The sequence below is a fragment of the Melanaphis sacchari genome, unplaced genomic scaffold (genome assembly GCF_002803265.2).
Source record: "Melanaphis sacchari strain LSU unplaced genomic scaffold, SCAv2.0 Contig60_pilon_pilon, whole genome shotgun sequence".
NCBI classification, from domain to species: Eukaryota; Metazoa; Arthropoda; class Insecta; order Hemiptera; family Aphididae; genus Melanaphis; species Melanaphis sacchari.
The window spans coordinates 467,849-481,890 of NW_020271429.1; the positions used below are offsets into that span (position 1 = coordinate 467,849).

The following is a 14,042-nucleotide window of genomic DNA, read 5'->3' on the forward strand; positions in this document are numbered from 1 at the left end:
GCTAGTTCCTGGATGGATGACTACTTGAGAATTTTATCAACACACACACCTAACTATAATTCGTCGAGATAAAAATAGTATCTAACAAAAATCTGTCCTAATATTTAAAAATACAAATGTTTTAAAATTATGAATCTTTTTGAATAATTTATATATATATTATGTTAAAGTGTTGAATTTCATTATTTTATGAAATAAGTTAGCTTAATTTCTAATTTTAGTTTAAGTATAAAATAATATAAGAAAAAAAAACTATTAATTATAATTTATATATTTATTTTATAAAATATATAGTTATTTTGTAGAATTTCAGTTTGATTTTTTAGTTTGAAATTGTAAATTTTTAAAACCTATCATTTGTTAATTCTAATACAACAGCAATAATTTACCGAAGATCACCTCTTCCTCTTTTTACATTAGAATTTTGGCTATGGAACCAATATGAGACACAGAATATTTAGTTTTTGATAAATCTATTATTTATTACCCTTGTTTTTTCTAATTTTCTTTATTTTTTTCCTCTCTAAAGCTAAACGATATAAATGCCATACCATAGCAGTGTGGTGACACCAGTAACTTATAGAAAGTTATAGAACGTTTTCGAGAAAAACGTGTGGAGAACGTTCGAGAATGTTTAGTAGCAAGGAAGGGCAAGCAATCGGTTTAGTCAGTCGACTATCTTACACCGTTGTGTCAGGATAACCACGTTACATCTATTTTTTCGTAGCATATTTTTTTTTTTAATCACAAATTAATTACAAAAATAATATTTTTGTTAGTACAATGAATAAATTATTTTTGTGAAGTGGCATTGAATTTTATTTTTTCGTGACCTCGCCAGCACCCACAGTCATTTCATTAATTACCTAGTTATTTTATTAACCAACTGATTCAACATTTTAATGTAACATATATACATTTGAAATTAAATTTTTTTTATAAATATCGATGACCTTAGAATTTTTGAACATTTAATAAAAGGTTCTTTATAATCTAACAATTTATTCATATTAAATCCAAAAAATCTAAAAAAAAATAATTAACCATAATTTTTTTAGATGTTTGAATAAATTTATTAATTTAAACTATAAATAATGTCGTTAATTATTTTGTTATAATTCAAAAATATTATTTGTGGGGACTTATAGCTTACGTTTATTATACATGATATTATATGCAATGACATTTTTAAAATATATAGATTAATTTTAATAAATTACCTATTTATTTATACCACACTGTTTTCGGTCAGATAGTTTTAACTCAAAAATTAAATAACAATAATAATATACTCGTAACTCGTAATATAGTATAAATATGTTATTACAACAGTTAAAAATATAATAAATGTAATGTATTTGGAAAAATAAATAACCTACGATAATACTAATAGTAAAATAAATGACTAGAATAGCAATTTATATCATAAAATATAGCAAGTTATATAGGCTGACAGACCGCATCTGCTCAGAATTGTTATTTGTATACAACGATTTATCATTGAATTCAAGTTTAACACATTCCTTATAAATACCTACTTGACACCTATACTGTGCAAAAAGATAGTACCTACTTGCTCAATTTTAAATTATTTTTATTTTATGATTCAATTGATCATGTATTATTATTAACTGTTTCACATATTAATTGGTTTATCACCATTATAACATTTTTAACTTTTCGATAATTATTATTGTATAATTAATAGAATATTTACGTACGCATCGACTCCCGTTTTGAAGTTTTAAACCTTTGCCGGACGATTTGAATAGATTATATTATTATTGTACAGCATTTTTCGAGATAAAAGTTTCACTCGGAATTATATGTATATGTAAACTGACTAGATTCGCAATACTATTATTTTCGTTTGTATATTTCAATAAAATGTATATTATGTATATTCTATGACAATATTATGAGTGAAGTATGTGAGAAACTTTTTTTTTTATTATTTAAATGTTCTAATATTGGTTAGCTGTGACTTTATGCAAACGGAAAATTTTCCATTTTGGTGTCTGAAACGTTATTAATGTACTTAATTTAAATTATACTCTCGCAGAAATATATTTGATACATAATAGCATATTTAAATGCATAGGTAATATATAAAATATTTAATTTGTGTGAGTAATTGTTTTTTTTTCTCTGCAGTACAAATACTTATATAATGCCACATTTATAAATGGTACGTGTAATGTTGAATTATTGTTTATTCGTGTTATTAATTATTATTATTGTGGGTCGGATGGTTTACGTTTAACTACGCTGAAGCTGAGATCTTGACGATCTTATTACAGCAAAGTGGACGTTTTCCGTCGAATTTCCGCTCACCAGCGTACACGCACAATTTAATATTGTATGTTGACCCAATTGTATTTGCCAAAACGGCAACACCATACAAGTAGTCTATAGCGTACACAATGGTGAGCGAGTGTGGAGCTGATGGCGATGGCGTGCGCGCATTTAAAACAGCGGCGATGGAGGTGGAATAGTGTTCGAACGAAAACCGATGCTAAAACCGGAGGAGGGAAAATCGCACGGCGGTGTCCCATAATAAATCTTCCCTGAGCGCAAACCTCCCTGGCCACATTGCCATGTATTATAAATATATATATATATACAACAGTTGTACTAGTATAACGGGTCGGTGTCGGTAACAGAGAAACGTAGTCCTATAGTCCTATCTCTCTATCTTTCTCTTTTTCTCCCTCTCTCTTCACCACCTTTATATCGGTGTCTCTGCCCCAAAACATTTCAAATTTTCATTTAACGACGCTTTTGGCACAACGAGGATTTTTTGCGTTTAAATATTATACACACACACACACACACACACACACACACACACACACACACATATATAATAATCAAACAAGCATTCGCAATGGGCATAATTCTGTGCATATAATTTTAGTTTTTTGGTAACCATCATGAATTAAGAATGAGTTAAGTGGATGTCAGCGCAATGCTTGTTTTGTCTTTTTGTAAAGATTCATGCAACATAGTAAAAACGTATTCACAAAAAATTATTATTTTACAATTTTTCTTAATTCATCCATTAAAAAACATTATTTAATATAATATTTCTTAGAGTATGAGTGTATTATGACCTAATAAATCGCAGATTATCTAAATATTAACTTAAAATAATTTAATATCTATTTTAATGCATAGAACTATATCGTATACTTGTATATTTTAAATTCAATATTAAGTCAAATTATAATAAAATATAAAATATATGTGTTAAATCTTTAATAATTTTACTCTAAAATAAATCAAAAATTTAACAAAAGAAAAAATGATTTTATTTGAATACATTAGTTTTATCTATGTTGTACGTAGGTCTGTGAGAGAAAATAAATCTTGCGCTGACAGCTGACATCCTTTTAAACTTGAAACTAAAGCATGACTTTATACTAGGTGTTAGAATGAGTTTGTGTGTGTGTATTACTCTATTGTAATAAATATTTTTGATCGCTAAGACAAACTCTTTGGTTTTAATAATCCAGACAAAATTATTCTTAAGCCATGAAATTTGCTTGGAATTATTTTATTACATTATAATATACGTTTACATTTTATTATAATGTTTGATTATGCTAGTCTTTACAGAACCAAAAGTTGAAATATACCATATTATTTACCAGATATATAACATTATTTGATCAAAATATTATTTATAATGGTGTTATATGTAGCGCAAAATTTAAATACGCAGTGGCCGTTAAGTAAAACTGTCTCTCTCACGTTAAAAAAAGAATGGTATTTAAATTAGTTGCGTATTTACTATTAGTATTTTTTTCCTGGAAAGGATGACTAGTAAAAAAATTGAAACGACAAGAAATTAATTCCTAGGACCTTAAATTTTAAGGGGGGGGGTCTTATTATGGTATCCTTATTCTGTGATGTTATCAATAATATGTTCATGGTAAATAAAGTGTAAGACGAACTATGTATAGTGATTTTATTAATAACATGATAATTAATAATTACATAAACCAGATAATTTAAAAAAATTAAAAATTAATTTTTATTAAATACATTTTAAAAACTTAATAAAATAAGAAACTTAGAAGGGATATCATATTCTATATGTACTTATAGCCTATATGTAGGTAATTGCTATATATTTTGAATGATTTGTAAATAGTACTTAATGTATGATTTAGAACATGTTATATATTATTAAAAATCAACAATAATAATTACTGTGAAATTCATTTATTTAATTTTAAATTAATCGTGATAAATATTAAGAACTATAAACTTTTATATTCATATTATTCGGTTAGGATAGATCATAATTTTACATTTTTCAAGTTTTAATTACTGAAACGATAATTAGATGTATACAATTTAATGTAGACAATATACTATATTATTATGTATATTGTATATATTTATGGGTGGTAACGTTTATATCACTGTTTTATAAAATAATAGTTTAATAGTTCAAATTACCATAATATTATAGCTCAATCACATACACTACACTGCTAATTTTTTTAGTTTTTAATCGGTATTTAATAGTCAACACACATTTTTATAATAAAATTGACATATCTGTGGTCAAGTTAGATTGATAATTATAAGTACATCAATTAAGGGCTTTAATGAAGAATAAAATACCCGATTTTCTTTGTGGTGCCCGTTTTCAAGAGAGTGCGGATAATTAATTGAATTCATTGCTGAATTTTTTTTACCCAAAGGCCAAAACACATAATATGATAACCTACATGATACTCTCGTTTCGAAAGAGACTTGGTGGTATTTTCATTTACACTCTCAACACTACCACTAAATGTAATGCACGCTATAATTATTATTATTGCATAATATGTTTGAAACAATGACGCACTGTAAGCGGCAAGTGCAGAGTTATGCAAGTTAACTACAGAATACAAAACACTGTAACATATATTTACGGTGGTTTCAGAAGATAAAACAATCGTTACGCATATCTATATGAATTATTATACTGTACAATCAAGCTTGGAGAACTTAATATGCATATATTTAAAGTAATAATGTTCACTATTATGCCAAATAGCCATGTATAGCCCACATCTGAGCATGAGATGATTTATTTAAGTTATTCGAAAAAAAAAAAAAAATAACAAAGCGAAATGAAAAACTGACTAAAAGAGAATTTTTAATGCGATAAGGATTATAATCCCGAAGGCTTTTGATATTTGAATGAGAGATGGTATTTTATAGTATATAGTATATACAATATATTTCTTTGTTCATAATGTTTAAAGTTTTAAATCGTAAACATTAAAAATTATTATTCGGGCTATAAAATAATGTTATCCGCAGTATGAAAATTGAATACTTATAAATCAATGAAAAATGTGTGCGTTTAGATATGATGTCAACTAATTAGCATAATAAATTAATTTAAACGTAAAAGGATAATTTTATTATTTGAGTGTATATAATTATTTAAATGTTTTTCTGTCTAACATAGGACTTAAACACACTCATGAAAGGTTTATTATACTATTGTATTTTATTGTAACTGTAATATTTTTAATACATTTACATAGAAGACCATTACTGTTAAATTAAAACCACAAAATAAGATATAGTAATTTAATTTTAAGCTACGGCAATTAAGGTTATAAAAGGTTATAAGGTGTGAGAAGGTACAGTAAATTTGAAAGTTTTTGTAGGGTTATGGAACACGTGCATGCATATTGCATGCGTGTGGTGCCATGGATTCGTCGCTAAAAAATCGGGTAGTCACCCATCCGAGATCTAGCACCGACAAGACGACTTATACTTGTATTCTATCGTATTGATTATTCATTGACGACATACATCGAGTTTTCGTAAAAAGTAAAAAATAATTATTACTAAAGTATAAACTTTCAATGTCCATTGATTTTATAGAACTGCACTGGCTATTTCGAAAAAAATTGTTCCGTACGTTCTACGGAACTCGTATACGTACTACTTCGGGATAATAATTGATGTTAAACTGTAAATATTGTATCCGGCGACGGTTGAGACGACGACCTGTTGTCGCCGCTGCAGGTTAGAACGAAGACAACTATTATTTAGCGGAAATAATCGGGTGGGGGGGAGTTATTATTATTTCTGAAAATAAAGTAATTCTCGACCTCGTCGTTCTCCCGATCTTCTCCTTAGTCCCCCCCCCCTGCGGGTACCGGTCAGCACGAGTGGCGGCAACGACGGTGCGGTGTAGTCGTGGGGAGGGGTAAAAGTTGTACTACAGCGATTTACAGTCGACGCTCGACAGCTGCCAGCTGGTACCGTCAGACCTCGTGCGCCGTGTCGACGCAGGCAATTGGACCGTAAGTCACACGGTTAATATACTGTACAATGACATTTGTGCGCGTGCATTGTCGGCCGTTTGCTATTAAACGGCCTCGGAACGAGCTCGATTGTGTGCAAAAAGGTCGTGTCTGTGTGCACGTGCATGTGGGCATCTATTCGGCCGGTCGATCGATCGGTTTCATCCATTCGGCGTAGGTTCGTTTTACGATTCCTTGCGCGCCCGGTCCCGCGCGTACGGGGTCCGACAACAGACGTGTATAACAGTCGTTCTGGACGTGCAGTTGCGATGTGACTACGCCGACATGAAAAATATACGTGAAACCGAGTTGTGCAAAATTATATTTACGTCTGTGTGTGCACCATATGTGATAGGAATTGTCGGTTATCGGCGATAGGCAAAGGGAAAACGTAGTAAATAGACGTTTACTCGTACTACAATAATACGTCGTTTTGGTGTTGTACGCGAGAGTAATATTTTTTTACACCGCAGTGTGATAAAAAACGCGTAGCCGGAATTCTGCGGGCGTAGTACGACTGCAGCCATGATATCATTACAGCAAACTATACGATTTTGAGCCGCTATGTTCACCAAAAACGCATATCCATCGAGCTTTAGGCGCAGTTTAGACGTTATTTAATTTTATATATTCCGGAATTGTATATAATATATATATTTGTAGACAAATAGAATTTTTAATGGCTACACGGTTTCGCAAATTTTCTTCTTTCTTAGATTTATTCAAGCCTTCTGATCTCAGATGTCTGACATTCTGGATTGAAAAAGGCATCTTTTTTATTAGAAAAGTCATTCAAATGAGTATACTCGACTATAGGTGACGGATTGGGTATCGCCTACTCTGTGTATGTGTGATCATTTTTATCGGATGCAACTATTCTTACAAAGGATGCTGGTCAACGTCAAAGTGAATAATTCAAAAATTATTGTTGTAACATAATATACAAATATAAAAATAAATACTATTAATTTTATCTAGAAATAGATTATTAAGCTATTTAGGTTTATAATATTATAAAATCTAGCTCAACTTATTTAATTTATAAGCATTAACGTATCTATTATAACGTTGATCTACACAAGATAATAAAATTGAATTATAAAATAATTAAAACTTAAGAAATATATATTTTTTTATCTCGCATACGATAAAAAAGAAGAAAAAAAGTAATACACTGATTTTCAATTTTAAGCAATTATCAACACATCCGGTTTTGACGGTATGTTATTAAATATATAGTGTATATACATGATTTCCATTGTAATTTTAGTTTTACCAATGTGTATTTATTAAGTTGTTATTAAATACACCTGTGTTGACATAAATTAGATATTATTTAAAGAATTTTTATTAATAATAAGTCAGCCGATACGAAAATGAATAAAAAAAATCTTAAAATAGATACAATTTTGAATACTTTAATGACTCCGAATTTAATTTATTTTCGTACATGAATATCTAAAAATTATAAATAATTATTATTTTATTAATTTTTTTCATAACTTTTTTTTTTTACGATAATAAATATTGAAATCATGATTAAAAATTCATATTAACTATCCCCAATTAAATTTCAAAATGCATATTTTACTGCATTACTTATACGACAAAATATAATATGATAATATAAACATTGTTAATATGTTATATATTATATACCTATTATAATATAATATTGTCTAAGCTATCGTCTTTCAATCTGGGTAACTAAGGTTTCCTCATTATTTTTTCTTAATTTAATTTGAATGAAAATTAAAGGCTAAAAAAAATTAATAAATGTCCAAAAAATAATATTTAAGCACCCGAAAAGCAATATTCTATGTTATTTTTAATTTGTAACTAATACCGTTACACTGACAAAAAACACATGCTGCATTGTTGTTTAAAGAAAGAATAGCATTATCTAAAAATAATTATTGTGAAAATAATACGGCAAAGACGGATTACGATGAATGTTATAAGAACGCAATCCAAACAAACAATATTAAATTTCACGCAAATAAATAATGGACTTTGATTGTGCTGGATAGCTGGATGAGTGTGCTGATAAAAAAAAAAAAACCATAAAAATTGAAATTGATATTTTTTGGCATTTTTTAATCATTTTGTGTATACAACTGTTATTATATCGTTACTTTGTATTTAATTATGCGATGTTTTCGTGACAATGGGAGACAGTTCATATTTAGCTATACAAAGTTTTTTTTTTTTTTGAACAAAATGTGTTTAAATAATCAATGTTCACGCAAATAAAGTATTAATTTCAAAAATCAAATTATTTCTTTATTTAGAAAAGACATGATCTATTTTAGTATTATTTTTACGTTTGTTATAATTTATAAGTATATATTATGTATAATAAATAAATTTATTTATTCTGTATTTTATAAGAAATTTAATTTGTTGTTTAAGGAACAGTTAATTGTTTTATTTATTTGTTATAATAAAGAAAGTATTTTTATTCACTTGATTTCTCAATCATAGTTGCTGTATACTTGTATAATAATAACGCTATCAATATACCTTTTCATCTATAAACCGTATCATTGTTAGCTTATTAATTATATATAACAAATAATATATATTATACATAAGTGTGTGGGCATGATTCAGTTGAAAATTTAAAGTTAATCATTAAACCTGTGCTAAATGAATTAATTAAACCAGATATACATGGTAATAATTTATTGTAATTTTGTTTTTGCAGTGAATTTTTATTTAAACACGGGCATTAAAATAATAATACTAGACTGAGTTGCGTATTTATAATTATTATCAAATTATTTCTAGTAAACTGTTAAAAAAAAAAAAATGTATTTATTAAAATTCTGTTGTTCGCATATTATCCTAGCACTATACACAATTGAATATTATTATTGCATATTACCTTATATACATGCCATGCATATATTATTATGTTTATAATATTATTAATTACAGTATGGACATAACATATTGTTACGATTAAAGCGCATACCCATTGCAAAAATAAAAAATATGTATGTTACTACTATTACTAGATAAGTTTTAAAGCCAAAAGATCATTAAAAAAAAAAAAAATAGTCAAATACAGTTACGTACATTAAGTGTGCATATTTTCATTTTTATTTTTTTGCGTTTGTTTGGAAGTGTTTGTTTCCTCATATTATAAAATAACTAATAACTTAAGTTAAAAAATATCAACATGAATAAATTATGTTATGTAATACAAAGTGCTTCAATAATAATCTCAAACAATGATTTATATTATTTTCTAATACATTTATATATATATATATATATTTAATCAACGAGACATATGATTGTTATATTAGATTAGAGTGTATAATAAGCTAAATAATTATATAAATTATATAACTTGCTAATATCTCATATTGCTGGTGGTGGGTGGAGATCAAAGCGCTACAATAGAACAATCATACAAATTATATTAATAATAACAATAACAATTTTCAATTCAAATCGGTAGATAATAGATATCTTGAATTTCTACCTACACATCGATTTTAATTTATTATTTTGTATTAAAATCATTGTTCACTCGGATCTCTTTTGTATAAATGTAATATTATGTGTTGTAATTGGATGATAAGCTACTTAATATTTTTTATCATAACTCATCAAATAAGAAATTACTATGATAACATCATGACAAAAAATGAAAAATTACGAAGTAAATAATTGAACAGATAATGAATAAGATTTTTTAATATATTTTAAATATTTACTATAATATACACCTATGCAAAATGCAAATAATTGACAAATTATACAACTACAGTTCACTTGGTATGCATTATACAATAACTAATATGTATAATAAATTCATACCATTATGGTATGTAATCATGATTCGTAACAAATATTTCTAAAGTAATCTAAAAAAAAAATAAATAAATAAATAAAAAATATTTTTACAATTAAAGTTTTAATTTAAAATATTTGAAAACTGCAGTAAAATAATAATTCGATTTTTTCATGATTGTATATGCAAATTAACAAATTAATTTGTTTCAATGTAGTACATAAAATGAAAACGAATATTCGTTCAATATCACAGAATGTTATATATATTTTATGTACCTGCGCCATAATTTATTTATTTATTTCTTTATATATATTACATATTGTTTACAATAGTATTAAGAATTAATAAAAGCATTAATTATATATATGTGTAATAATAATGTTTTGTTTTGAATTTTTACTAATTACCACATGATATATTATTTTACAATGTATGTATATTATTATGAAACAATATTTACGATTAAATAACATTATTTTGTAATTGCTGCTTTCAGATTTAATAAAATGACAAAAGTAAACGAAATTCGGTAAGTATTCAATCTACTATTATATTTTTAAGTTTGTTAAAAATTTCTATTAGATATATTCCGTCATGATGGATAAATATCATTGTTAATTATTTGGCTCATTATTGATTTCCCTTATAAATTCTATTTAATATTAATAATTTTATATATGTTTTTTGTTCTCCTATTATTATTTTTATTTATTTATTTTTTTTAATTGTATCAATGTTAATATATATATATAATTTAATTCTCTACCACATTTACTTATTGTACCTCTTAGGTATAGATTGTATATTTCAAATAAGTAAAAAAAAAAAATATTGATCATTCTAGTTAATACACATATTCTTGGGCTAAACTAAAATTTTTATTCATTTTAATATTAATCCCAAATTTTTAAAAGATAAGTTTATTATAAAATTCAAAATAAAAATAATGCAACGTTTTATTGAACTATTTTATATATTAACTTATTGTAATGACATTAACTCACCTGGTGGCTAAAAATTGCACTCCAAAAAGTCTTAATGTCTTAATGTATTGATTTCAATATGCTTTGACAATCTATGACCTATATATAAGAATAACAAAAAATAAATAAGGTTATAATTCGATCAAAAATATCAAACAATATAATTATTAAATAAGCCCTAGAACACCAGTAATCTATTTACAAAACGTCAATCAATATACACATACACACACATATATATATACATATTTAATAGTAAGGAGTAAAATTCTGCTATAAAAAGTAATTTTTCAATTGTCATTTCATTCATAATTTTAATATTCAAAACACTGAGTGTATAATATTATACAGTTGTATTATGATCGTGACGGATTCCATTAGCTTCCGTATAATAAAAATACCTTCGGTGCATACGTTAATTATGTTATTGTTGAACAATAAATTGAACTTAACTAAATTTTAATATTAATACATATATATTATTAACAATATTTAGATTCGTAAGAAGAATGACTTAGTATGTCAAAAAAAAAAAATCAACTGATCACTCAACTTTTGACAACGTGAAGTTATATTTCATGGTGGTCAAAATTAGGTCCCTATGTTCTTATATATCTCTTGTTTTTATTTTTATTATACGTTGTTTATACCCAGTACTATATAAAGCATACTTATTGGTAAATAAAAATAAATGTGTTTAAGTGAGATAAAAAAATCATTAAAAATACATGAATTATTTTTTTATTATTTTGTTCAGTAGCAAATATATTTTTGATAGTGTATGAAAAAAAACTATTGAATCATAATCGGTGTAAATATTGCTCACCCAAAATAGGGAGTCTATTAAAGTCTGCAATAAAAAAGACTGGTCATATTTATAATTAAGACTAAAATATAATGCCCTAAATAATGTTTTATTAAGTGTATAATATATTCTGCAGGACTATACGACTATTTCAAGTCTGCTACTAAGAATTTTAATTTGACAAAACAAATTATTCACGTTTAATTTACCACTAATAAATTTTATTTTTACGTCGTACGAATTCGTTTGAAAAATTCAAATTATTAGTATTCTAATGATATTCGATTAGGTAACACGTTTGAAAATTACTTATTTCAGTAAAAATCTACTATTTAAATACTATTTAAAAATAAATCAGATTTTAGTGTTTATACCTTTAAGATTCGTAAACATTCTAAAAAATAAAAAAAAGAGTCTTGCTAATTTAATTGCTTTACAAATAATTAAATTGTATATATACATGGAGTATACATTGGTGCAATAAATGTCCTCGTAACAATACCTAATTATTGATTTTGATGAAATACCGTGACTGCTCTAAATGACTATCGACGGTCACTCATTATAGCATTTGACTGAGATAAAATATAATTTTATTACGTGAATAAATACTGCAGATGGGTAAATTACTCGACTGGCTAATGGCTAGATGGATTTCGCATTCAGACAACGATTGATTAATATTGTTGATATTATAATATTTTTGTATGTAACACTATATATACACTAATAATCGTATTATATTATCATATTTCACCGTCAGTGTGTAATTTGCAGTTGTACCTGAGGGTTATATCAAATAATTATTAATATCTGAAATCGCAGTTTTCATGTAATATGTGAATTTCGTTATCACGTAAAAATATTATGCGTGATTATATCTGATAATTTTTTGAAATAAAGAAATTACCATATTGTTGTAAATTTATAAATTTTTGTTTATCGCAATAATAGATAGGTATGTGAATTTATTTATTACGGTGGCTAACTTTTAATTCTGATAGGGACCATGTGTATTTATTGTGCGTTATCACTACGATTTAAAATTAAAATCAGTCTTTTTATATTCTATACTGTGTACCATGTGTTGCAGTTTATATGGATACGAAAAAAAACTGGCGGGCGTACGTATGTTTCTAATCGACATCGTTGTTATTCTTGTTGGTGTACAGCAGAGGCAGTCGTTATGCCAAATCAGTATACGAGAGTGAAAGAGACAGTGACAGAAAATATATTATATTACGTATAATAAGATTATAGAAGAGGTGCTAGTGTGCCACGGAGGTGATGGTGGTGACGATGACGATGAGATATCGTTTTTCTCGGCATAATCGATCAACCGACCTCAACGGCGAGTGATTGGCATTCGGCGACGGCGAAGAGAGGGTGGGTCGCTAAGATAAATGAACTCCTAACGCGCAGAGAGCCTTTTAGCTTTCGTATTTTTATGGGGTATAAAATAATTGTCTGAGGGAAAATTGTGTTACTTGTGCCGGTGCTCTTCACACCATCGCCATCGTCAGTTTCATCATCAATGTGCGGTGGTTGCAACGGCATTTGATATTGACATAATGAAAATTGATGCGGTGGCGATTGTTACCATTTATAACACACCCCCCGGAATAGCAACAGTGGTATTTAACTGTTTGCGCCCCAAAAGATATTCAATTATTTTTGCCACTTTTCCGGCCACTGTCTATATTTATATATACCGCAACCGTTTTATTCCGTGCGATAAAATTAATCGTCCGTATTTTCATCAAGTCCCATTTTCACCAAATATAATACAAATGATAAATACTTATAATATATTATGAATACGTCCAAATGTCCATATATATAAGTATATTGTATGTATACATATATACAGATATGAATTAAGTCGAAAAATCTTATTATGGAAGCAGCACAAATGTTATTATTTTTATAAATTGATCGGATAATTTCTCGTCGATTTGGTGCGCAATGCATACATAAATATATATATATATATATATATAGTACGCAATATACTCCATATACTCCAATACTTATACAAAATACGCGATCCGGTTGGTTTTTGTTTTTTGTGCAGTAATAAATTAATATTACGGTTAATAAGATGATTAACGTTATGTTCA

The 14,042-nt window shown here is 27.0% G+C and overlaps 1 protein-coding gene across 1 annotated transcript in view; it reads right to left on the reverse strand.

The window, feature by feature from the left end:
- LOC112600099 (octopamine receptor Oamb-like) overlaps positions 1-14,042 on the reverse strand; it is a 74,196-nt gene that overhangs the window by 10,509 nt on the left and 49,645 nt on the right. The window contains exon 2 of the mRNA XM_025347261.1: positions 11,139-11,216. The gene's annotated coding sequence lies outside the window, so the exon portion shown is untranslated. The remainder of the gene's footprint in view (positions 1-11,138; positions 11,217-14,042) is intronic.